The sequence below is a fragment of the Pithys albifrons genome, chromosome 18, assembly GCF_047495875.1.
Source record: "Pithys albifrons albifrons isolate INPA30051 chromosome 18, PitAlb_v1, whole genome shotgun sequence".
NCBI lineage: Eukaryota > Metazoa > Chordata > Aves > Passeriformes > Thamnophilidae > Pithys > Pithys albifrons.
The window spans coordinates 4,995,431-5,020,582 of record NC_092475.1 but is presented as its reverse complement, the minus strand read 5'-3'; positions in this window follow the sequence as shown (position 1 = coordinate 5,020,582).

The window sequence follows — 25,152 nt, the reverse complement described above, 5'->3', positions numbered from 1 at the left end:
TCTCAGCACTGGTATTTTGTGGTGCTTATAATAAATTATACATGGCAAGCTCCCATCCCTCACCCTATTTCTCTTTACCTATCTAGTCTGAGATCTCATTCATCAAAAGGTAGCTGGTTTGGGGACAAAAGTGAGGCTATAAATTCGTGTAATCTAAAGAATCACGGAATTTATACTGCACAATGGGAGGGGGTAACGTGGCAAGAGGGTGACATGCTGAACGGGTGATATTTAGAGCTGTGGAGTGGGAAATAGAGCAGATTTTGAGAAAGATGTAAATATATATATTCAAATTTTAGCCTCAGTCATGCTGGCTGCTGATTTGGATTTAGGATAACACCTCTGAGCAGTCAAAGCTGTCCAGATTTTGGCCCATTACCAACTTGAAGCCATGGATTTAGTTCTTGTTACGACTGTCAGATTCCCTCAAGCAGATTTCTGTGTCACAGATATAAATGAGCTTTTATTTGCTTTGCCCTGATGCAGAGGGTTTAAAGAAGGAAATATTAGGCTGAAATGAATGAAGTATCCCCAGGTGATGATCTTTGCAGCATTTTGAGACCAAGCCTTCAGTGTTGAAGACAAGAAGCTGTATTTCAAAAATTGAAAACTTAATTCTGGAATTTCTTCAAAATATGGAGAAAATTAGGATCTTTTAAAGCTCAAACATCATTTTTTCTTCAGTGTGGAGGGAGAATAAACCTCTTGCTTTGCACTGCCAGATTTTAGCCAAGCTGTCCTGTGTATCCTTCTCAAGAATTAGTGCTGGAGAGGCTCAGATTGAACCGTGCTCTTGTACAAGAGAGTGATGTGGGTTTGTGCTCAGTTCTGTGCAAGAATGTGGAAGGTTTTGTCTTTTATTGTTGCTGCTTCCAATCAGCAATCATTTGACCCCAGCACAGAGATAAGACCACCACTTGCCTCCCTTCCTCAGGAAACTAAATCACTCAGTGTTGAGGAGCCTGGCAAAGTTCATTACTCACTGCTCCAAAAGGATGAGAAATCTATCATTTCTGCTGAGTCCATAAGCCTGCAAATTAATTTCTCATGACAAAATCATTTAAAATTAACAGCCTAAAGGATTTTTAAATGACCTTCTACTTGTATGATAGAGGGAAAATAAACCTAGAGCCTTTCTCAATCAATCCAGTTGAAATCTTGGGTACGTTTTGCCCACACAGGACTGGAAGCAGCAGCGTGTTTGTGCCTTGCTCTTGTGACATCCATAGAGATCCCAGACCTTGCAGAGTCCACAGGAGCCCCAGGCTGGCAATCAGATGCCCAGATGATGCCCATGAAGTGAGGAAACTTTGAAATATTAACTGTGGAGCTAAAGTAGAGCTACACAGCTGTCATAGCTTCTGAAATTTGATTTTAAAGTATGATATACTGATATAAAAACCAATTTAATTAATGCATCATTTTCCCATTTCCAAGAATTCTTTCAGGTTTGTAGTTCCCAATCCAGTGCTCATCTTCAATTCTTTATTATTTGTCCACCATAGCCCTGTGGTCCCATGGGTACAATTTGCCATTATGTAGCTTTTCCTTGGATTTCAGCATTTTCCCTGAGCAAAGGTTGGGTTCCTTTTTTGAAAATACCGTGGTGAACACAAAGCAACAAATTTTCCTTACAGCTACATAAGAAATACTTTTTTAATGTTGTTTTCACAGTATAGTCAGAGTTCCATGAAGATTTTTGGATTTCAGTCTGTTCTTATGGAGAGAGCAAAGGAAAGCAATGACAAAAGGCAGAGCAGTTCTCAGGATCCCTGTGTGCTGAGTAAACAGAGGCAGCCTGTGTGTTCTTTGCATATTTTATTAATACACAATTTAGAGCCACTTTAATAACTTTTCATGGAGTCAGTGGAATAATTGGTTGCAAAGAAATTACCCAGTCCAAGACTTTTTGCTTTAATTGCTTTTGTTTGTATATACACATGCAGATAAATACATATAGGCATAGCTGCTAAATGTGTTTGTTATCTCTATAGACAAGTGATTCCATCTGCTGTTTGCAGGGCAGGAGGGGTGGGACTGAAGAGAAAGAGCAGCTCCATCACTGCCTTTCAGCTCTGACTTGCCCATTAGGATTTCAAACCCTTCCCCTTTTCCTGTTCTACTGCTGCTTTATTAATCAATTACTTAAAACTTCTGCCTAAATTGTAGTTTGGGAGGTTCTTTTCTATTCAGTAAGTTAGGAATGATGGTGATCATTTTTTGTGAGGAACATTCCACCCAGCCCAGCAGACTTTCCTTTCCCTCAGGGTGCAGGGATGGAACAGGCTCAGAGTCTGCTGTGCAGTTGTGCTGATAAATTATTGAAAGCCAGAAAGGAGGTGACTCCTCGAACTCTCCTGTTGACCCAGGGCTGAAAGAGCAGCTTGGGTGAATTTGGATGTGAGGTCCTGCAAACTGACCTCCTTATCTTACATGCAGAGCCCTGGTTTTCCTCACTGGACTGGGGAGAATTCCAGATCCCTGGCAAATAGTTCTGCTGGTGTAGAAGTTCCAATATCCGTGTGTTCTGCAAATCCATAGCTCTGGGAGTGGAGTTAACTTGGCAAATATAAAATTGCTCAGAGTAGTACTCTGTGCTACAAATAGTAGAGGCTGTGATGGTACTTGATCAGTCAAGTCTGAGCAAAAGCTCAGAGAAAAAGTATTTTTCCAAGTGTATTTCTAATTATATTTTACATGTAGGAAGGCTCTTGATTGACTATGTTTAGTTCTGCAGGCTGTGCTCACTTCTCTTTTAAAGACAAAATGAAAGGTTTCCTTCATATAACACAGCACAGGCTGGGGATGGAGTCACAGCCTGGAATTTTGGTAATACAGATGTTTAAATACCAACCCCCCACTGTCTTAAGTTACTGTGAAGCTTCAAAAAGAGCAACAGAAAGACAAAGCACTCATCATATGTCAGGAGAAAGCTAAAATTCATATTTTTCAGGAGTACAGCAGAGGGAGTAAAGAAAATATGAGACTGTGGCTTGGTGAGGTGTCACCTATAAGCTCATTCAACATTTTTATACAAAAAGTGGGTTTAATTAAAAATTGTCTTCTGGTTTATTTTCTGAAAAGACTATTATTAGGATAGAGTTAATATTAAACTGTCCTAGTTATAAATTATTACCTCTGCTCTGATGTTTGAAAGCTGCCAGACTGTTTGTCCACAGTTTTTTCATGTCCCTTCCCAGCAGGTGTATGTGAGGAATGCTAAAATCTACTCAGGGATGAACCCACCCAGCCAGGCATTTCCAGGAGCAGTTATTATCATGTTTTTTATATTGAAAACATATTAAAAGTCTAAGAGTTCAGAAGCATAAGCAGGCACAAAGCAAAGCCTATTATGGTACTGTTTACCAACAGATTTATAATTACAAAATAAATTAAGCGTGAAATGGAACACTTTTCATTTTCTGCCATAATAGTATGAAATATTTGATGTTACTTCACAGATGATTCTGGAATAGCTTTGAAAGTGAATAACTGAAGGTTGTCATGGTATTTTAGCAGAACCTAAACATATCTCCTATAAAACACCCATGTCCTCTTTCTTATTGATAATCAGAGTGCCCAAGGAAGAGAGAGGCTGTTCCAGAACTCAGTCCTCCAATCAGAATAATTACAATGCATAAAATAATTAATTTCATAAGAAACACAGAATGCCAATCTTTTCTTTCTCACAAATATCGTCATTTCAAATTGCAATTGAAAATGATGGATTACCTGTGGGTGGTTTTAATTGTTTTTAGTGTGAAGGCTACACCTGAATGCCTCTGGTCCTGTGTGCCTGTAATTCTGATCATGTTCTGTGCCTTGAGAAGAACAGTTTCCTAAAGCCCAAATTGGCCATTGAACCCAAATGGAGTGCATGAGGAAAGTCATTCCCAGCTGTCTCCTTTCTCAACATCCTCACCAGCACCATTTCCTGCATCCCTTCCCTTCAACAGTTTGTTTTATTTTTGAAGAGGAACTGTAATAACCATCCTTTGCAAAGCTGATCCTTGGCAGTTGATCCTTAGTTTAGTTTGTAGGATAGGTTTGAAAAGCCCTCCAGCAGTGATTAAAACCTCACATTTAGGGAAGGCAGGACCTTTCTGGTCTCCCAGCCTGTAGAACTTCCCAAGCTGCCACTTCAGGGCTGGCAAACAATTTTCATGTCTGTGTTGGTCATGCCCATGACCAGCAGGGATCTTCACCTTCCATTCTCACAGTGCAAAGAGCTGCTCTGGGCACCCACTAGTGACCAACACCAAGAGCCCACCGTGGTCAGGAGTGTCCTGGATGCCAAATCCCTGCCCTCCCACTGGAGGATGATCCCCCTGAGCTCCCCACACAGCCTTTGGCAGCAGGGCTGTTTGTGCCCTCAGTGCTGGGCTGAGCTGCAGCAGGGGCTGAGCCAAGGTGGGCATCTCAGTGACACTTTGGTACCTGTCAGTGGGTGCAGCCAAACAACTTCCCTCTCCTTGTTCCTCAACAAAACTCACACATGTTTCACACAGGGCAAGTCTGGCTGTTTTCCCTGTTTCTGCCATCTCCTGATTTTTCATTTTCCAACACTTGTTCCAATTTGGGAAGATAATGAATATTCAAGAATTCATCTCCTGTTAAGCAGGAGGATTATAAAACCTGAACTCTGTTTGGGTTTATTTGACAGCACCCAATTTGCATTAAATATCCCCAATTTTCTTAAAAAGTTATCTTGTCTAAAACATAGCCTACACCACCTGAGGGTCTTGCTCAGCCTTTATTTGTGGTATCTTCTGCCAAACACTTTGCTCGTTCAGGGGCAGCTTTGCCTGAGCTCAGCCTGCCTGATCCTGCCTGTGATTTCTGCCTTGCCCAGCGTTTGCTTTCACAGCTGGGGGGAATTTTCAGATGAGGAGTTTCAAACAGTGGCCAGTGAAAGCAACAGCACTGAGGTGCTGAGGCAGCCTGACCTCTGTGCTTGTAAACACCCACAGAGGTGTGTTCCTCTCCTCCACTGTGCTCCCTCCAACTCCCCTTTGCCATCAGAAGTGGAACACGAGCAGCACTTGCTGCGACACGAAGCCTCCTGTCCTTGCTAATGCTGTGCTTTGCTTTCACTGGACTCGTGTTCATTTGTACTCATCTTTTCTTTTCCTTTTTTTTTTTCCTGTTTGGTTGCAAGATCCTTGTTCTGAGAGCCTTTGTTCTGTGTTTGCCTGACACAACAGGGTCAGATCCATCGTGGAGTTGTGGTGGCTCAGAACGGCCAGGCTGGGGCTGAAACCAGAGACAGGAACCAAATGCCCTTTGTGTTCTTTCTTGAAGTCTCTGGGATTTAGGTATCTCCTTATCAGGGTTATTTAAGTTGGACTTGCCAGTCTTTGGAGCTTAGGAACTTCTTTTGTTCAAAGTAGATTTACTGTGAGGAGCCATTGCCACACACTGTCTCCCGCAGAGGCAGAACAGAAGGTTGTAAATCAAGCAGATTTTAGTGTAAATTATTCAGAGTTTTTTTTTTTTCTCTTCATTGTGTAAGATTCCCTGCAGAATGTGATGGCCCAATGAGCTACTCCTGATTATTTCTTGAGGTCCAAACCCATATGTAGTTCACATATATTATATATGTTCCTTTAAAGTCAGATGGAAAGGAATGTGTTTGACTGTCCCCTTTCTCTCAGGAAAGGGCATTAGTGAATGATTAGCAGGCAGTGGAAGCCTCAGTGCTGAGCCAATGAATGCCAATATTTGGACACCCAAGCCTAGAGTACACACCCCCTGATGGTTCTGAATCAATTCCCATCTTTTAGTGGGTTTAGTACCATAAAGCTTTGCTCGTGAGTAGCTTCTGGCTTTATAATTGAAATCCTGGCTTTATTAAGAAGATTGGCCTGAATAAATATTATTCATACACAAAAGAGTTTGTAGGATCCGTCTTGGTTTTTCTGGGGGTGAGATTTGACTGAGAGACAAGAAGGGCCTTGTGCCTTGGTGACTTCGGATTTTCTCAAGTGCTCTTGCCTGTAATTACTGGGTAGGCAGACAACAGGCACTTCAGTGGCCCTTGTTTCCTTGGCAGGAAAATATCTGTATTGCTGGAAACCAAACACAGAAGTTCACAGTGACTTGACTACGTGTTTTTGAGAAGATCACAGAGTGACAAAAGTGTATAGAAAGAGCTAAACAAAAATAGAAGTTGCTGGAATATTCTGGATGTAAAACAGTGAAAACTCATGTCACATTAAAAATATTCTCTCTGCCAGAAAAAAAAAAGCATTCTCCCTGTAATAATCTTTTTAAATATTCTTATTTCATTATGAAACATAAATCCTATACAGCTGTTTCAGTTTGTCCTTCAGACAATTAGATTTGGAATTAGATTTCAGGGATATTCCAGTATACAGTTTAGAATTAATGCAGCAAAATATTCTTTAATAGTTGTGAGTTCCTTCTGTGGGATTTTGCACCAGGCTGGCAGGGGTGAGCTCAGTTATGTGCAGTGCCATGTCCTCCTCCTGGAGTAACTCAGGAACTTTTTCAACATCCTGAAATGAGTTGAACCAACAACAAGCCCTTGAGTGTGGGTGATCCACAGGACAGCACTGGCTGAACTGTGCAGGGCCAGGAATTGGATGATTCTTGTGGGTCCCTTCCAACTCAGAGTATTCTGCAGTTCTATGATTAAATATTACTGCAAACACTGTGCAAAACCTTTGCTATATCTTAAATAAAAAATTACTTCTAAACGTCACCCCAAAGGGGAGCAGAGATAATTTTGCCTGCTGGTCTTGTCCTGAACTTATGCTTTTATTTTTTGGAGTTGAGTGTATCCAAGCACCCTTCATGCCTTTCATAACAGGACTTGCACTGACTACAATCACACCTGGCAACAATAAATTCTCCATCAACAGATTAAATTTAGTCTGACAGATCTTTTAGGCAAGCTCAGAGTTGTAAATCTCATGGTCTGAGAGAGTCATCTTCAGCTCCCTTGGGTATAAAAGTGTCTGAGGCAAAGCCTGTTTCCCCAGAGATCCTGGACTTGTCAGCTGCCAAGGGAAAGGAAGAGGATTAGCATTGGGGTTAAAACACTCAAAGTTTGCTCAGAGGAGTGAGAAGGTTTCTTGTGCTGCTTTTGTTCTTCTAATACTCGGCCAAAAAGGCTCACAGGACTGAATGTCCATCCCTAACATCCCTCTAGGAAGAGAGAAGATGTGAGGTGTAAAGATCCTTCCTGTGGGAAAAAGTGAAGGCAAAAAGGAGTGTTTCAGCATTTGATAGATATCTTGTTGGAAGCTGCAAGGACAAAAAAAAAATTCAATTCCAGGTGAGAGAAGCAAGAAGGACCATCAGCCCTCATTTACTTGAAAAGGATAAGCAGCCCCTTGGCCAAGGTGGACTCCAGGAGTTATGTCTGTGTGAAGTTGTATTTTCTGCAGATCACTGGGGCAGCCTTTATTCCCTGTCCTGCTGCTGCAGCCACCCCTTCCCCTCTTCTCTGCCCTCTTTTCACTGCTGTGCTCTGCACTCAGTTCTTTCTTCCCTTGCCTTTCCAACTCCAGTGCTACTGAAAGGCTCTTCTCCCTTGATATTCCTACTCCCCACAACCTTGTATTTATATTTCATGTCATTTAAACAACTGAAAGATTTCAAACGTTTCATTTGACACATGGTTGGCTCTGTAACTTCTCCCCCTTTTTCTTACTCAACAACTTTCTTTCAACACACTTATTAGAGCTTTTCTTTGATTGGATATTCAACAAATTAGTGTAAATGAAAGCAGGAAGGCTGAGGGGATTGGGTGGGTTTGTAGTTAAGGTACTGAGGTAGGACTGAAGAAATTAAGTTTAGTTCCCAGCCACTTACTCTATGTGTGGGTGTGTGTCCTTGAATGAAACATTTAATCTCTTTGTGCCTCCATATTCATGAGGCAGAATTAATTATAGTGCTGTTTCCCCATTTACTATTTCTTTTTCCTATAAATATTTAGAATAGAAATAATATATATATGTTCGTGGTAGTGGGTAATGGTTCAAGTGAAAAAGAAATGCACTTTAGTGTTCAGCTAAATGGGTTCTAGTCATGTGCTATTCATAATAAAAATAGAAACTAATGACAGTGGCAGTTGATAACTGGGTTGCTCACCTGGCTTGCCAAGGCAGTGGCATCATTAGGGCTGTGTATGACACACTGAAAGAAAACCTTCTGCAGGAAAGAAAAAGTTAAGTGTTTTTAGAACTTGTTAACCCATCAAAACAGAATGCTGAGGGTGTTACAGTGTCTGTGATTTGTTACAGTGAGGAGCCCCAAAGCAGTTACTGTTTGGCCTTAGGTGGAGTCTGAGCCTGCAGGGGACAAAACCCAGCAGATCAACATGATAGACTAAATATTTAATCCACTAAAGAAATATGAGTTGTGTACTCTATCTGTCACTTTAATGGTTAGCAAAAGGTCAAAGTAGAATTGGACTTGGGAATTCATTCCCTGAACTTAGTGGTGATGGTGTTTGTGGATTCTGTTGCTGCTCTGTGCCTGCTCCCTCCACGGGCAACTTGCTCCAATATTGACTGGATTTGCTGGTACTCCCTTCCCAAATAGTGCTGGGAAGTTTGGGAGCAGCCTCAGTGTCTTTGCAACAAGTTCTGTGGCTCCCTGGGTGGGAGTTCTGTGGGATCCTGGGGGAGTTAAGGCTTACTCAGTACCTTAATAGAGGGTTTTGAAGCAGTTTGGGGTGGGAACTCCTTTCCTGCCACTCAGAAATATTCAGAAAACTGTTACTCATTGAGAGCTGAGCAGCAAAATCAAGAAAAAACAAGGGCTGCTTGTGCCCATTTCTTCATATGAAGAAAGATTGGATGGTGTTGGCTCTGTGAGGTGTCCCATTCCAAGGGACCTGCTTTGTCCTGAACATGCTGCTGAGATCTCCTCTGATCCCATCGGACTTTCTGATCTCCATGACAGCAGGAGCTGTCCCTGCTTGCCTTGAGAAGGCAATTCCCTGTGGATGTTTCCAGTGCCATGTGAATTTTATTGCCACTCTTTGACTTAAGGATTTCCAGATCACTCTCCAAGCCCACACATGGGGCAGCTGTACCCATATCCTGGTGTGCTTTCCCTGAATAACTTTGTTTCTGCTTCCTGGGACAGGTAGATGGATGCAGAATTTTATCTCAAAAATAGAAATATGAATCAATTAAGGAAATGAAATTACAAACTAGGAATTTCTAGCTCCCTACTAATTAAATCTGTGGAAAAAAAGCCATATCTCAATCTGCAGCCACATAAAAAAGTATTATTTTATTTCCTTCTCCCAGAGTTCTTGCTGCTTCCTCAGACAGGGGAAAAACATCCATTATGTTGCTGTGTGGCAGTTAATTCTCCAGGATGGTTTTTCACAACTATTAACATAAATGCTGTGTTTACAGTTGGATTATACCCTCAATTTGTGTTTCCAGTGGGGAACTCCAAGCCACCCTCTAGCAAGTACATTGGGGACTCTCTGCCAGAAGGTGGGGGAAGCAGAAAAGTGCTTGGTTTGAAAAATGAACCCCAAATTTCTCATTTAAAGAACAGCACAGAAGTTGAAATAGTGATACCAAAAAGTAACAACTGAGCATTGATTGACTCAAACACAAATGTTTTCAATAAACACTGATACCTTTAAATTATTTATTTCTTATTTTAGCCCAGATGTGTGCTTTTGGGGAGAGAGAAATCCTTTTAAACCTGATTGCAGGGAGGTTAAAGGAGTTTTTCCTTACTGAGTGCCCGTGTGGTGCTGCTGCTGTGCTGATGGGACTGGAACTGGAGCTGCTCCTCCTCCCCACATTTGCATCCTCAGCTCGTTGCCTGGTAAATTCCAGGCACTTTTTTTTCCTGTGAGGAACGTGAGGTGTTCACTGAAAGCATAAAAGGAGCTGCAGGAATGTCTAAAAAACAGCCACCTAGCACGATTTTAATAATTCTGTAGCATTTATTAAACTCTCTGTTGAATCACTTCATGATATTGATGGTGTAATTTAAAGTGACAGGAAGGAAGGAACATGACCTTTAATGTCATGACATGAGTTGTCACAAAAAAGGAAGGATGAGCTTAATTCAGCCAAATGGCTTCCTAGGAAGTCTGGATGCATAATAAACTGAGATTTATCTTTTGCTGAGATTACACAGCTCAAGCTGTGATTTTTCTTTTAGATGAGACAAACTGATTGAAGAGAAGATGAAAATATTGTTCTAATTTTGATCTTCATGTTGCAATGTAACAAATTAGTTCCAGTTTGTAAGAGGGAGCTTGTAAAATATGGTAGATTGCAACAGAAGGGAGATATGTATAATGATCACCTAAGTGTTTTCCAGAACAATATTCCATGTTCCTAAATAAGGAAGTGGGTTTATTTCTCTATATGTTATGTCATTACAGTAAGGTGTTTTCCAGAACAATATTCCATGTTCCTAAATGAGGAAGTGCTTGGATTTTTCTCTGTTATGTCATCAGAGACAAAAGTGTGTTCAGCTGTCCCTTCTGTTGGTTAAAAACATCTTGGTTTTGTAGTAGAATTCCAGATAGGTTCAGTTGAGTTTCACTTCCAAAATAAGTTGTCTTTTTTTGATCAATTTTTCACAGAAAGTCAGGGTAGTAAGTTTGGAACAGAACCCACATCCTCTTCCAGAAAAAGATCACGTGGCAGCATCATAAAAGCTTATTTTGGAAAAAAAAAATAAAAGGCCTAATGATTCAACTTTAAAATGTTATTCCTCTTGATCCTCTTTTTGGCTCAGTTTGACACAAACTGCTTCAGCACTGCATTTATCTGCAACTCAGAGAACAGCAGGGAGAGTTATCAGAGAACCATCACCCAACTCTTCTCTCTTCTGTTATTGAATATTGCCCTGGGAAGGTGCAATCTGGGTCCTACCTGGGCTGCTCCAACCTGAGCTTTGCTCTGTGGCTCTGAAAAGCAGCCTGTTCTGTCTTGAATGAAACCACCAAGTCAGAGTGGATCCCCTGTGGGTTCTCCTGTGTTCAGGGGTCGGATTTCTCATGTTGCTGATCCTTCTGGAGTCAGCTGAGCATCAGGGGGGTGGAATTGTTTATCAGCAGGGGTTTGGTCACAGTCCAGAAGGTCAGTCTTTATAATTAGGCTGTTCTTGGTGTGGGTACGGTGAGAACACGTTCCATGAGGTCAGTGAGGGCTCTCAGGGGCTCCCCACACACATGGGTGGGTGGCCTGGCCATGTGCCCACCCAGCTGGCACTTGCAGGGCATTTATCAACCAGCACATTGCCCCAGCCTGACTGGGTATTATTGGAGCCCATTTTGGTTTGACAAACTGAGCAGCCCCAGGATCTTTGAGGTGCATCAAACCAGCAAATCCAGCAGAATTTATGACAGCTGGAATTATTCCAGTGCATTTCCTGACAAAATTATGTGTGGGGGGTTGAGGACACTCTTTTCTGGGCTCAGAGAATGTGAACCATGGGCTGAAGTTTAATTTTCTGTGAACCTTGTTGATAAAGTATTAGTATTTATTTTGGCATCCCCTGTTCTCTAAAGAACAGTAACACAGGGAATACAGAAGCATCCATCTAAATAGAAGTCTTTACTAATTACTAGTTTTCTTTTCATAGAAAAATCCATTAAGAATAAAATGTAAAATACCTTTATGGATGCACAGTTACTGAAACAGAAGGGAAATAAAAAAATTCTCACAAGAAAGTGTTCTTTAAAAATAAAATACCATATATGCTTAAAGTGAGGAAAGTAATTGTTTGGGGATTTTGAGAGAGTGTAGAATTCACACATTGCAAGGTGTTAACAACAAAATTTTTCTATAGTTCAAATACTGAGTAATAGAACTATAAACAAGAATGTAAAACAATAATATAAAAAAAAATAGAAGAAAAGAAAAAGATGGCTTGAGGCAACAAGTGCTCCTAAATGACTAAGTCAAGCTTCTGGATTGTGGTCAAAGAGCTTGAACTCGGTTTGAATGCATTTTTGCTCCAATAATTGTGTCTCCTTCTGTGACTGCCATGGTTTCACAAGGCACTGTTGACTGAAAATCAGGAGCACTGGAATAAAGAGGTCGTTTCAAAAGTTTACCTGCCACTGGATATCTCCCATCACACAGGGCCAAAGGTTTGAAACAGTCCCAAAATCAACGTATCTCTCAATAGCTTCACACCACAGCCCCTTATTTCAGAATGATCCATCATTTCCTTAAGCAGACTGTTGCTTTTGGAGGAGTTTATCCTATCAGATGGCTTTTTATTTTTTTTTCTAATTATCCTGGCACATTGATGGGAAAGTAAATTGGCAGCCGAACTCCTGGCCAGTGTGTGGGATACAGGAGGGAGGCTGGATGCTGCTTGGATTTGTGTAGCATCTTTGGGAGAACAGTGCCAGGAGCTAATGACTGTGATTTGATCCCCCATTAGTGGGGCTCTTGTTATTGAAGGGATTCATCATGCATGGAAATGATTTGTGCTGTAGCTGGAGGCCATCCTGTGTGTTTGGTGTGAACATGCTGCCTTCATTTCTGCTCACTTACCCGTGAAACAAATGACAGAAGGGAGGGGACAAATGCAGCCTATTTGTCATTTCCCCTCTGCCTCCTCTCCCCTTGATCAACAGGAGAAGGGATGGAATAAAGAACAATCCTGCAAAATGCAAAAGGAAGGAAAAACAGGGAAGTGTGGAGTGGCCTCATCACTGTCTAGAACTCCCTGAAGGGAAGTTCTGGCCAGCTGGGGGTTGGTCTCTTCTCCCAGGCACTCAGCAATAGGACAAGGGGGCACGATGGGCTCAAGCTCTGCCAGGGGAAATTGGAGATCAGAAAGAAATTCTTTGCAGAGAGAGTGCTCAGGCATTGGAATGGGCTGCCCAGAGAGGGGGTGGATTCCCCATCCCTGGAGGTTTTTCAGCTGAGCTTGGCCGTGGCACTGAGTGCCATGATCTGGTAAAGGGACTGGAGTTGGACCAAGGGTTGGACTTGATGATCTTGGAGGTCTTTTGCAACCCAATTGATTCTGTGACCTTTTTGTTTGTCTTTAAAAAGGCACTAAGGAAAAAACAACTGAAAGCCACAGTCTAAAACAAACCCCAAAGCCCAGCAGTAACAGACTCCAGTCTCTGCTTTCCAGGACCACTAGCACTTGTTATTAACAAGGGAATTGTAGCTCTGCTTCCTGCCAGTTGGGAAATCCCAGGAAAGTTCCAATAACCCCATGCTTTGTAAGGAGTAAAATTTCCCATATGTTCCTGGCCATCCCTGCTGCTGTTAAGGGGAAGTCCCTCCCAGTCTCAGAGTGAGCCAAGAGAATTCCCCCTGCAGGAACAGGATAAACAGATCATGCCCCAAAAAGCATCAGCACACCCCAGGCTCAGGTTTTGTGCAGCTGAAGGGCACAGGAGGTGACTGAAAGGCTGGTATTGATGGAGGGAACCTTGGCATCCCAGAGAATCCCTCTGGGAATCTCCACTGTTGGCAGTGCATTTGCTGGGGATCCCAGGAATTAGGAGAGATGAAATGTTAATATTTATTTCCTCCAGAGGAGATGTGAAAGTTGTTTTAGCACAGCTTGAAGACCCAAATCCATGAAGAAATATTGCACTCAGAGCACATCTACCACCAGCTATCTTACTTTATTTTTGGCAGTGTGGAATGAGGCAGGAGACAGCCTGAAACTAAGAACACATGTATTTAAATGTACCAAAGTTCCACCTCAGTTGGCATGTCAGCAAAGTTCACTACACTGAATGAAAGGGCAGGTTAAGCCAATAAACTTACTAAAGGATTGGCAGATTTTGGGTGTAGATGAAAAGTCCTGTTCCTTTATTAAGCCTTCCAATAATTTATGACATCCTTGCACATCTACATTGTGCTGCTACTGAAATATTTGTTGTTGGAATTAGAAAAATCCTAAATTAAATCATTAGATCTTTGAAAGGACCATCCTTTTTCTCTTTAGCTCCCCCAAGGTAATAGAAGCTACACATTTTACAGTGATCCAGTTACAAAAGACATTCTGTTCCTGTGTCTGAAGAGTTTTCAGCACAGCAACCTCTGGTAGTAATTGGTGATTTTTAACGCTAATTTCTGAATGTCAAGAGAGTTTCCATTTTAATTTAATTGACAGGTGAGCTTATGTTTTAATTGAATCCAGTCATTCATGACTAGAAAATAAACCTCTTTGTGATAAAGCAAGATTGGACAGAAAACAGGAGTTTTAGTCTCCTCTGTATGTTGTGGATAAGGAAAATCTACTTTTTTTTTATAGTGTGACTCCAAATGACTTGGTGCCATTTTTTCCATTCTAATTTTCTCTCTAATTACTTTCATACATTGAATTTTGAAAATCTTTCCCTTAATCAAGCACATATTTAGGCTAATTACTCTTTCTTGCTTTCAGTAAGTGCACTTATTGCCAAAGCAAACCTTTGCTCTCATCCCCTCACATGAGTAATTAGTTCTATCCAACTAAATCTTGTCACCACTTTATCACCATTAACGTTGTCCCTTAGAACTGTTTAGGGTGATGTTTTCCCCTTGCTCCAGAAGGGAGTTCTCCGTTGCATTGCCACACATTATACATTCTCTGGGCCCTCAAACTCCTGCCATGAGCCTCAAAATAATATCTGAGAGCCCAAATAATGAATAATGTTGATAGCAAGTGATTTTGGCAGCCCTTGCAGAGTCTGGGTGTTGTCTGTGCTTTCAGGGTGCTCCTCTACATGCAGGAGAGAAACTCATTATAACTTCTCAGATACGACAGTGCCATAAGAAATAAGAGGTTTTGAGGGTGCTGCTGTTGTTTTCATGTTTCAGGTGCTTTGTACTGCAGAACTGTAGCTAAAAAAATAATAATAAAAAAATCCAGTTTTTTCTCCCTAAATCTTACATTCTCTGAGGAAGATAAAGACCCCAGATGTTTGTGAAGGAGCTTGGATAACCCAGGAGAGGATATTTTTTTGGATGTGTTCAATACTCAGCTGCCCAATTCAAGCTGTCACTGCTTTTGGAGGTCCATTAAGGCACTGGAGATTGGGGAGGGCTGTAAAGGGTCCCCAGCAGGGCCTTGCCAGATGTTTGCCAACCTCTGTGTTTAGGGCTTTCCATTTTCCATACTGTGCCTTTGCAAGAGTTGAAGAATGGCTGAAAATTTCAGCATCACTGCAGAAAAAAATGGAGAAAATAATAAGAGAAAAAACCCCATCTGGATATTGTTCACTTTGTTGTACAAACATATTTTTTTAAAAATAGAGAACATAAAGCAGAAAAAATCTGACATTTGGAGAAATTTTTATTTCTTTTTGTTTTTAAATCTGTGTGTCTGATTTTATTTTCTTGATTCTGTGTAGAGTTGAATCTCTGGAGAAAGGAACATTTCTAAGTCAGCATCCACGATTTCTTCAACTTTGGTGAACTGAAGTACTTGCTTGCCCCATTAAGCAAAGCTCCATGGAGTTTGCATTTATTCAGTTACTTGTTAAACAGGGACATATTTTGCTGGAGGGCTTAAGAGTTTCCTTTTCTAGAGGAGTAAAAGGACATTATCATCAGTAGGTTCTTTTTGCACCTTGTGAAAAATGAAAGATGCTGCACAGCAGGGAAAGAGAGGGACTGATGTTTAAAGGACAAATTCTCTTCATGGAGACATTTTTCACAAGCCAAATCTGCAAGCATTAGCACACAAACTCATCCTGGGCACAGTCTGGATTTGTTACCAAGGATGTAAAATTACAGAGCCACAAATAGTGCTGAATATGTGTTAAAACACCCCAATTTCTAGTGCAGCTCCCTGTCTTCTCAAAATGGTTGTGATCACAGATTGAAAGGCAAGTGAGCAAATGTTCCAGTATTGTCCTTCTGTTCACAAAGATTGTCAGAGATTCTCTGTGAATCCAATGAGACAATGGGAGGGAAGAAGAGGGAAGGACATGCTGAAACTCCAAACCAGGCCTAAAAGAGCACAAAACAAAACTTAACACACATTCTTCAAATCTCTGTCTGTCCTTTGGGTTATTGAACATAAAACTCTCCAGAACAGGGAGCCTTAAGCTGCAATATAGCCCTGGGGTACAGTGAGGATTCAAATTCTGTCAGTAATTTTGTGTTGCTGTGTTAAATATGGCAAATAAGGTGTTATTTGAATATTGATCTTCACCATTAGGTCCTACTGCTGAACTTCAGGATGTTTGAGGATAATGTCAGGAGGCCTTTGTGAAAAATAGATGACAAGTCAGAGAGGAGCAACCCAGCTATTCTCAGGTGTTTGGTGTGGGCATCTCCCAGAAATGCACAGTGGTGGGAATTCTTTCCATGTTACTTGCATAGAATTACAGCTTGAGGAATGCCATAAATTGTGGGGTTCCAGATGGGAGGCTGCTCAGGCAGTAAAGTCAGCCTAGAGCAAGTGCATCTCCTCCCCATGCAAAGCAGTGTCCTCTTGGAAGTCATTAAAAGGGCTGTGATTTATAATCAGTTTATACCAACATTTATTGGGCCTTTCAAAAAGAATTACAGTGGGGCTGCTTGGAGCAGATTGACTTACATGGGACCACAAGTCTTACAATTCCACAAGCTGTTGTTCACTTCTGGGTTGTAATTCTTTGGAGACAGTTTGCCTCAAGTTCCTGAAGGCAGCTGTTGTGCCTCTGAGTCCTGAGAGGAAGAGGAATCCCAATGCAAATCCTAGAATTCCTAGCACAGGATGGAATCTGGAAACCCTGAGAGCAGGGGTTTAGTTACCTTAAGTGACTAACCTAAGGTTAACTAGGTTTGGTAACAACAGAATGTGGGAGATGACCCAGACTTTTCAGAACCATCAGTGCTAAACACTATTTTTTACAGACATTTCTCTCAGATCTACCTGGGGGCAGATTCATGTTGTTGGTACCATTTTTAGATACATCATGAGGGACTTTTCTTACCAGAAAGGTGTACCAGTAAATTAAGTGCCTGTTATTTAAATTAAAGGCCAACTCTCTAGAGGCTGTGTGGCAAATCCCCTCTGTATTACAAACACTGGTTCATTGTCTGGTCCCTGATTTGGGATTATGTGATCCCAGCACAAACAGGGACACCTGGGCTGACTCTTACCTGGCAGCTCTGGGGGTGCTGGGACAGCTGGGATTTTGGAGTGGGCTGTCCAGGGGTGCCAGTGAGGCATCCTGAGCATGAACCAAAAGAACAAGCACTGAGGGAGGTCTGTGCTGTTGCAGTTCCATTGGTTTCTGGTACTGTAGGTATATTAAAGATAATTGAGATATGACTATCTGTGTGGCATTCTCTGCTTGCAGAGCAGCACACCAGACCCTAAAGAGAAGGGTAGCTTGTCATATGGAGATAATGGTTATTATTCAGCATATCTCCTCTATAAAGATATTCAGGCAGTGTCTCTCCCCTTATGAGCTATTCATCTAATTCTTTCCTGAGGCTGTGAGTCATAGAACATCAGATTTGGGTTTAAAATTCAGAACCAACTGTGCTAATATCATATAGTGTCTTTCTGGCAAACACTGCAAATTCTCAGAACGCACATCTGCAATTCTAAACATGCTGGAGACTTGGGTTACAAAGTTTAGTTTAGAAGCAATGTGCCAATGTGCACAACAAAGTTATGCATCACAGAAGCCACCAGCCAGTTATGGAGATGTGGCCTAAAATTTTTGTGCTCAAAGGCTCACCAGGTCACTCTATTTTTCACTTATATTCCAACAACACTCCCCAAATAAACATTATCCCCAACTCCCTGGTCCTGCCAGGTCATCACAGGACACATTTTCACAGATCATCACAAAGTCTTCACAGGACATATTTATCATATCTGATGTCTATGGCAAAAACTCATCCTGGTGGATTAGATGTTTGTTTTGTGCTCTAGAGATGCTCAGATAAAATACCTGGGGGAGGCAGTCAAGGATCCCCTGGTTTTAGTGCTACAGGTTCTCTGTTAGAATTGCATGGAAGACACAGGGAAATAGGAGGGAGGAGATCTCTGTGTCCCACAGCACAGTCACAACAGTCATGTGGATATGGAAGAGTTGTAGCAGGTTTTGGAACTTCTGCCTCTGGAGCACCTGTGGAGGCAACTGCTCTGTATGTCCATCACAGCTAAAACCAGCTAAACATTCATCAAAGAATGTGATGATGGGATAAATAATATGGGAGGGAAACCACTGGAAGGTATTTTCACCAAGTTTGACACTATTGTCAATAAAAACTCAAAGACTAAAATAAAACAATCAGGCTCCTAATAATCAGGAATTCCAATAAATTTATGCCATATTGTGAAGAGTGGCCTCTTCCTACACCGAGTAGAATGTGAATTCCATGACCTGATGCTGGAGCAGCACTTTGGCTGAAGGAACAATGTGGGTCTCCAGTGAGCTGTTGTCTCCTTCCCTCTGGGGCAGGTTAAAGTTCTGCCAGGTTGTGTCAAGCCTATGTATGTGCACATATTCCTGCATGTCATATGCATGATGTGTTTAAATGAGGGCTTTTTTCCTGTTCCAATTTAAATGAGAGCTTTTTTTTTCAAGTTCTAATTTTATTGATGCAGAGGAAATACACACTCTATGTCATAACAACAGGATAACCATATGCCACTCAATCAAGTGGTTTACATGATGAAAACAGAATCAGGGTTTGCTGAAAACTGTCATTTTGGGCTGCCTAAGCTCACAGCTAAGTCATTCTTATCACATAGTGAAGTCCCCCAGCCTGGAGTATTTCATCAATGGCACTTCAACAGAAGAATTTGAAAAATATGCTGATTTGTTTGAAGGGGGAGAACTTGTTTAAAAATATCTGCAAAAACAAGGTTTGAAGACATTTTGAAATGTATGTTTTGTCTTTTCAGAGCACCTACTTGAGCAGAAGTTTGAGTTCTCTTCCTAAGAATCTGTTTTATAGGTGGGTGGGGTGTAGGTGTATTTAGAAATATGTAAATATATTTTTATGCAAGTATTTATATCATGTTACAATGTGTAGTACCTGTCAAAGTAGGATTATTATGGGGTTTTTGGTCAAGATCTACTGATGCATCTCCTGCTCTCTCATATCCAAAACTTGTGCATAAGTGGGATGGACCCATTCATTGTGTAAGTCCAGCCCAGTGAGTGCTTGGTCTTTTGTCATTGCCTTTGGTTTTGAGGTGCAATGCCCTGTTTAGTTCAGGAAATGACACCCTCTTAGCTGGTGCCTTCCAAGGAGTGGGGTGAGTTATTCCCATCAACCTGATGCACTGCAAGCCAAAGAAAATATCCCTCCTCCCTCCAAGGCAAACAATCAGGGTGCAGATATTTATCAGTTGTGTGCACTGATGTCCTGTAGACCTTGCACACCCCACAAACCCTGATTTCCTTCATGGATTTGTGTCCTTGCTGCCATCCCTCCCCCTTTGGGGCTGGCAGGGACTGAGTCCTGGATTACAGAGCTCTGCAGGAGGGGATCTTAGCTACCAAGTGTGGGGTGGGCACGATGTGCTCCTTGATTATCACACGTGCTGAAGACTCCAAATGTGAATTTACCCCTTTGTTACACTTTATTACAAGACTTAGGTTAGTAACTGCATTTCTTGCTGCTGAATCACAGTCTATTCTGAGTTGGAAGGACCCACAAGGATCATTGAGTCCAACTCTTAAGTCAAGGGCCCACAGAGGAGATTGAACCCATGACCTTGGCATTATTACAACCAAGCTGAAGAACTGCCCCATGTCTCCCAGGCAGAATATTTAGCTTATGTCTTGTTTGCAGGAGTTGGAATCCCTGAAGCAGAGGAAAAGTCTTTCTAGGCAGTGCTGGAGGGAATGAGGCTGTTCACTACACAAGGAGAAAGGTCCTTTTAAATGGAGCAGCCACCTGGGAAGCTTTAAATGTCTTTGTACCCCTATATAGTGTTAGGTAGTTGCTTATTTTTTGTGTGTCTCAACTCCCTGTCAGCAAAATGGAGGGAATATGCAGTTTACAGGAGGCCTGAACAGATAAAGATTGAGAGACAGCCACAAACAATGGGAGAAGAGCCCACACAAGTAGCACAAACAGACATATATATCATCATTATGGATTTCCTCCCCCAGCCCAGCAAGGTGGCTCTTTACATGTATAATTCCAACACTAAAAACCAGCCCAGTGAATTAGATGTTTGTGTGCTCCTTGTGTGAGAAATCTCTACCTAAACAAGAATCCTCTGGAGACACTTAAGGTACAAATAAAAAATGGTTATGTCAAATGCTGTGTATCTTTTAAGCAAGAGAAATGTTACTTTTTTTACATTGCCTCAGTCTTTCTCCTGATTTAACTGCCAAAAAGTCCTCTGATCACAAGAGTGCTGTTGTGGAGCTTGACCTGCTGTGCTGATCCAAAGTACTGCAATATATTTTAAGGTGGAATGAGCTGTGAGCATTTTAAATTAGGTTATGTGCCTTAAGGTGGCAGTTGCTGCTCCCAGGCACAATTAGAGTAATGAAATGAAAGCTGATTTAATGGTTACAATAAAAGAAATAAAATAGCAAGGTTTGGCCAGACCGGTTTTTATTCAAGTTTCTATTAAGAAAGAATGGAACTCATAAAAGTAATACCAAGCTGGATATCATAATGTTTTTTCATATCATGATAGAGATTGGATATGTTCTTGCTGAGAATTTTCTTAAAATAAATTATCCTTAGCTTATAATCAGCACTAGAAATATATTTCAGAGTGTGTTCTCTGGGAGAACTGCCTTCCATTTATCTGAGCTCTATTTTGTCAAGGAAGTGGTAAAAATATACAGAGATACACAGCTAAAAACATTTTAATGGGCTAGCTGTCTATCCTGTCGTCCTTGATCTGTGGTGAGAGGCACTTAGAGATGTTGGTGTGAGGAACAAACACACAGAAACATTCCCAGAGGTTCTTCTCCCATAGGAGAAGCCACGTTTGTGGAGCTGCAGCCCAGATCCCACCCTGGGATTTTTGTGGCCAAATGCTGAAGTCAGTGGAGCTCTGACAAGCCTGGTGCAGTTGTCCTGTACACCTGGACAGGAATTCCAGCCTGCAGGAATATCCTATAAAATGGGCAGTTATGGAGGGAGATGTTGTGTGAGGGATGAGTGGGTCCCATCCCTGTTGCTGTCAAGCTCTGCTTTAGGGATGATTTCAGTCAGTTGTTATCCTGGGACTGAGTCCAGAGGCAGCAGGTGCAGAAAATGTCTGCAATTTTCATTTATAATCCTTTACCTTCTGAACATCAAATGTCTTTAGAAGAGAAGAAATAGAGCAGTTTCTTTCATAGTGTGCAGTGTACTGTGCTTTCCAGGAATCAATAAACCTTTAGTTACATTATTCTTTGGGAAAATACATAGACAAATAGCTCCTGATAAACATGGATTCTAACAGTGCAGGAAGGGAATGGAGTGCTTTGCATGGAAACCTTTGCTTCCTAATCTGCCTTTCCCCCGAGAACCAAGACTTTGTCCAGGTAAAGTGACTGGATAGTGTTGGGAATTAAAGATATCCTGATATTTGTACTGGTTTGGCTGGATCATAAAAAGCAGCCTAATCAGGCCAAGCATTTACAGGAGGCCAACTCCCAAACCTTGCTCTGGCTTTTGGAGATTTGCAACAAGGATGGCAATAAATTAAAGCTGGGAGGGGAGATCTTCAAAGGTACAAGTACAATGTAGATGCTCTACTATTGTAGAACTGCAAAGAGAGTGGTTGTCATAAATGAGAACAACATACTTAGTGCAATGTCTAACCTGGCATCAGGGGGGAAAAGTAGTACTGGTTTCCAAAACACAAGAGGTGTTTTGGAAATGGAGATGTGGCCTAAAATCCTTGTGCTCAAAGTGGTTGAGGGGGTGGTGGTGGTTGGCTTTATATTTGTGCTTCCAGATAGTATCTTTTAAAGCAAGACATTAAATAAAGTCTACATTTCTTGCAGCAGCAGTGCTGGGAAGCACCATCATTTGTAATGCCAATTCACTGTGGACCACATTTGTCTGCCTTCTGCCTGTTTTACATTTATCAAAATGGCAATTAAGCATTTTAAGCAGCTCAAAACATTCCAGACAACTAAATATGATTTTTTTTTGTGCAGAACACATTAACCTTGAAAAGATTAGCAAAGTCTAAGCTGCAAATGACAACATTTCCTTTTAAATCTGCTCCCCTCACAGTTCTCAAGGCTTTTAGGGGAGTGATGGGCATCAAGCAGAGAAGTTAAACTGTTGAAGGCAAGTTAAACTCAAAACTCCTGAGGGTTTGTCTGGAGAACAAGTAGAGAACTACTTTTATGTGGAACTGTCCAACTATGCCACTGACAGACTGGCCAGATTGTGATTCAGTTTATTGATCCACAGTTACATTTAGACATCTGATGCTTTAATATGTTAGAGAGGGGTTAATGGTGCAATGCTTTTACCCTGCCTTTCTTTATTTGCATGCACAGATACAAATATATTTATGTTTTGCCAGTTATTACATACAGCACACCTAGGATAGAATTTTCCTTAGTAATTCCCAAGTTAAGCATCTTGCAGATAAAGTATCACTTTGTGCAACATCCTGTCCTTCAGTACTGACCAGTAATGTCAACTTCTCATTTCCACCCACTGTTGCTGCTGCAGTAGCACCTCACATTCTGTGTTTGTTTTCTCCTCCACTGGATCAACTATGAATTATTTTCTTTCCTAAAGCCATATCCCACTTTTTCTCTCTTCTATATTGCAGAAAAAGTAGCTTGAATTCTCTCCCCACACTGGTAGTTGCCCCATAGACCACGTGTAGAATTTTGGTGCCTTTTCCATGTTGCCCTTGAGTCTCTGTGTAACCCTGAGCCAAACAAAGCCCTTTTCTTCTTTCCAGCTCCCCTGGCAGGAGTCAGGCTCCAATGTGCTGAGCTCACTGCCTAAAGTGCTGACCAAAGCTGTGTCATGCTTTCCTTGAACTGTCCCCGCTTTTGTTTGGCTGTTGTTTGACATCCTCAGTTATAAACCTTTCTGGTCAAGGGCTTTGATTTATGTTCTTTGCACAGGGAGTTAAGGCCACAGACTGTGAGACAATTGTTTTTCCATTGGAGTGCAAACACTGAGTGTCTGGGGCAGGACAAAGCCGAGCAGGTCAATACCCTTCAAACCCCTGGTCATGTGACCTTAGGTGGGACTCCATCAGTAAACCAGTTTTAGCTTATGAAATGCACTCTAATATAGACACAAACCCATCTTCTTGCACCTTGTGCACTTACCAAAATTTACAATCATGTCACTTAATGCCCAGATAGTGCCCACTTGGCTGTGAGGTTTGGAATCCAAATGTGCTCTTGAACTTCAGCTCTGACTTTGTTCAAGTTAAACAGCAGAATTCTTGAATGCTCCTCTGGAATAATTTTATTTTTTAGTATACCATTTTTTCTCACATCAAAGGATGAATTTTGACAGTGTTCCACTTGGACACCCTAAAAATAACCCAAATAATTTTGTAATATTTTATTCCTGTTTAATGTAATTTATTTAGCCCTCATAGTTATGTTCCTTGCAGTTACTGTGATCTCAACTCTGGTGACTTTAATGAGAGTTTTTCCAGTCTCTCTGGTGAGTTTTGGGCCAGGTCTTCACCAGAGGACATGTGCTAGTTTTGTCTGGTTTGGGCAATTAAGAGATGCTCTGATTTAATTTGCATCATCAGGGGACAGTGTTCTGCAACTGCTCCTCCTCTGTCTGCTTTGACACTTCTTCCTGAACTTTGAGCAACCGTTATTGAAAATGTGAGTCATGATAGCATATTAAATATTAAAACCAGTTTAAGATTTAATCCCAATTTATAGTGCAGCTTTGTCTAATTTACTGCATATTACACAATTTCCTTTACAGATAACTTTTAGTGTGCTATATAAATAATAAATCAGCCTCTCATGATTCTCAATTGTTCTAATATGGTTTTGTATTAAACTTACATTTGCCATCATTTAAATGTTGCCAGACCAATTTATTTTATTTTTTCCCTTTTAGATTGCACATTAGTTCTTTTATAATGTTATAGGCTCCCTCTAGAAAATTACAGGTGTTCAAGCATTTTAAGTTCTTTGTTATTTTATCTTGTGAAGCAGAATGGCAGAGCATAAACGACAGAGTTAAAGCCATAGGTTCAGTGGGTTACAGCAGCTCATCCCTAACCAGTGACAGTAATTCTGGTGTCACTGTGGTCTCTGTTCTGCTCCTACAATCAGCTGAGAGCATTAGATCCTCATCTTGCTGTTATTCATGCAGGTCTTTGTGTTTGGCACTGAGCATTTGCAGCTTAGGAAGCTGCTTTTCTACAGCATCCAAACTTTCAGGGTTTATACCAGCCCAGAGGGGAGTTAAACGTGTTTGCCTCATTCCCTGGGACATTCAAGGACTTGCTGGGGGAGCTCTGACCTGTGGGATATGATCAGCAATGTCTCTTTTTCTCTGGCCTTGCCCTCTGTGATGCAAGATGCTTTTGTGCCACTTCTGTGCTCTTGTCACAGAGCTGGAGGATGTGCCTCGTGTGGGAAGTGGCAGTGGGAGAGAGCAGGGAAGGCTGGAAAACAGGGGAACATCCCCACCCCAACACACACAGCCCCACAAAACCCCAGAGAAGGAAACCAGCATTAAAGCAGCATGATCTGGTTTGATGGAGCTGGTGGAACTGCCAGCTCTGTGCCCAGATAACTATGGGTTTATCTGTTGTCTGTCTTGCTCCTTGTCAATCTCTGTTAATTGTTTTTTTCTGTTCACCAAAAAGATTTTTGAGGATAAGCCTGTTCCAGGAATACACCCTCTTTATAAAGAAATTTCTCTGTGCTTAGAGCGTTATTGTTAAAACTATTAATTAAATCATTAGCTAATATTGCACAAAGATTATTTATCTTTCTGTGCACTGTTAAAATATCTGGAATTGTCATGTTTTCTGTGGGTCTCTCCCACTCAGCTCTCCAGGCTGCCTGTCCAAGGGGTCTGCAAATTGATCAATAATTTTGATGCACTCCAGCAGGAGCCAAGGGCAGCAATAGCACCGACCTGAGTTCTGCCTTCAGAGCAGCCCAAAGTGAGCCAGTGCTGATCGGGCTTGTTTGAAGTCAACTCACTTTGGCAAATCTTAGTGGAAGGCTCAGGATGAGAGGCCAGATTTTCCAATAAATGCAGGCTTAGACTCAGCATCCTTCAAAACACA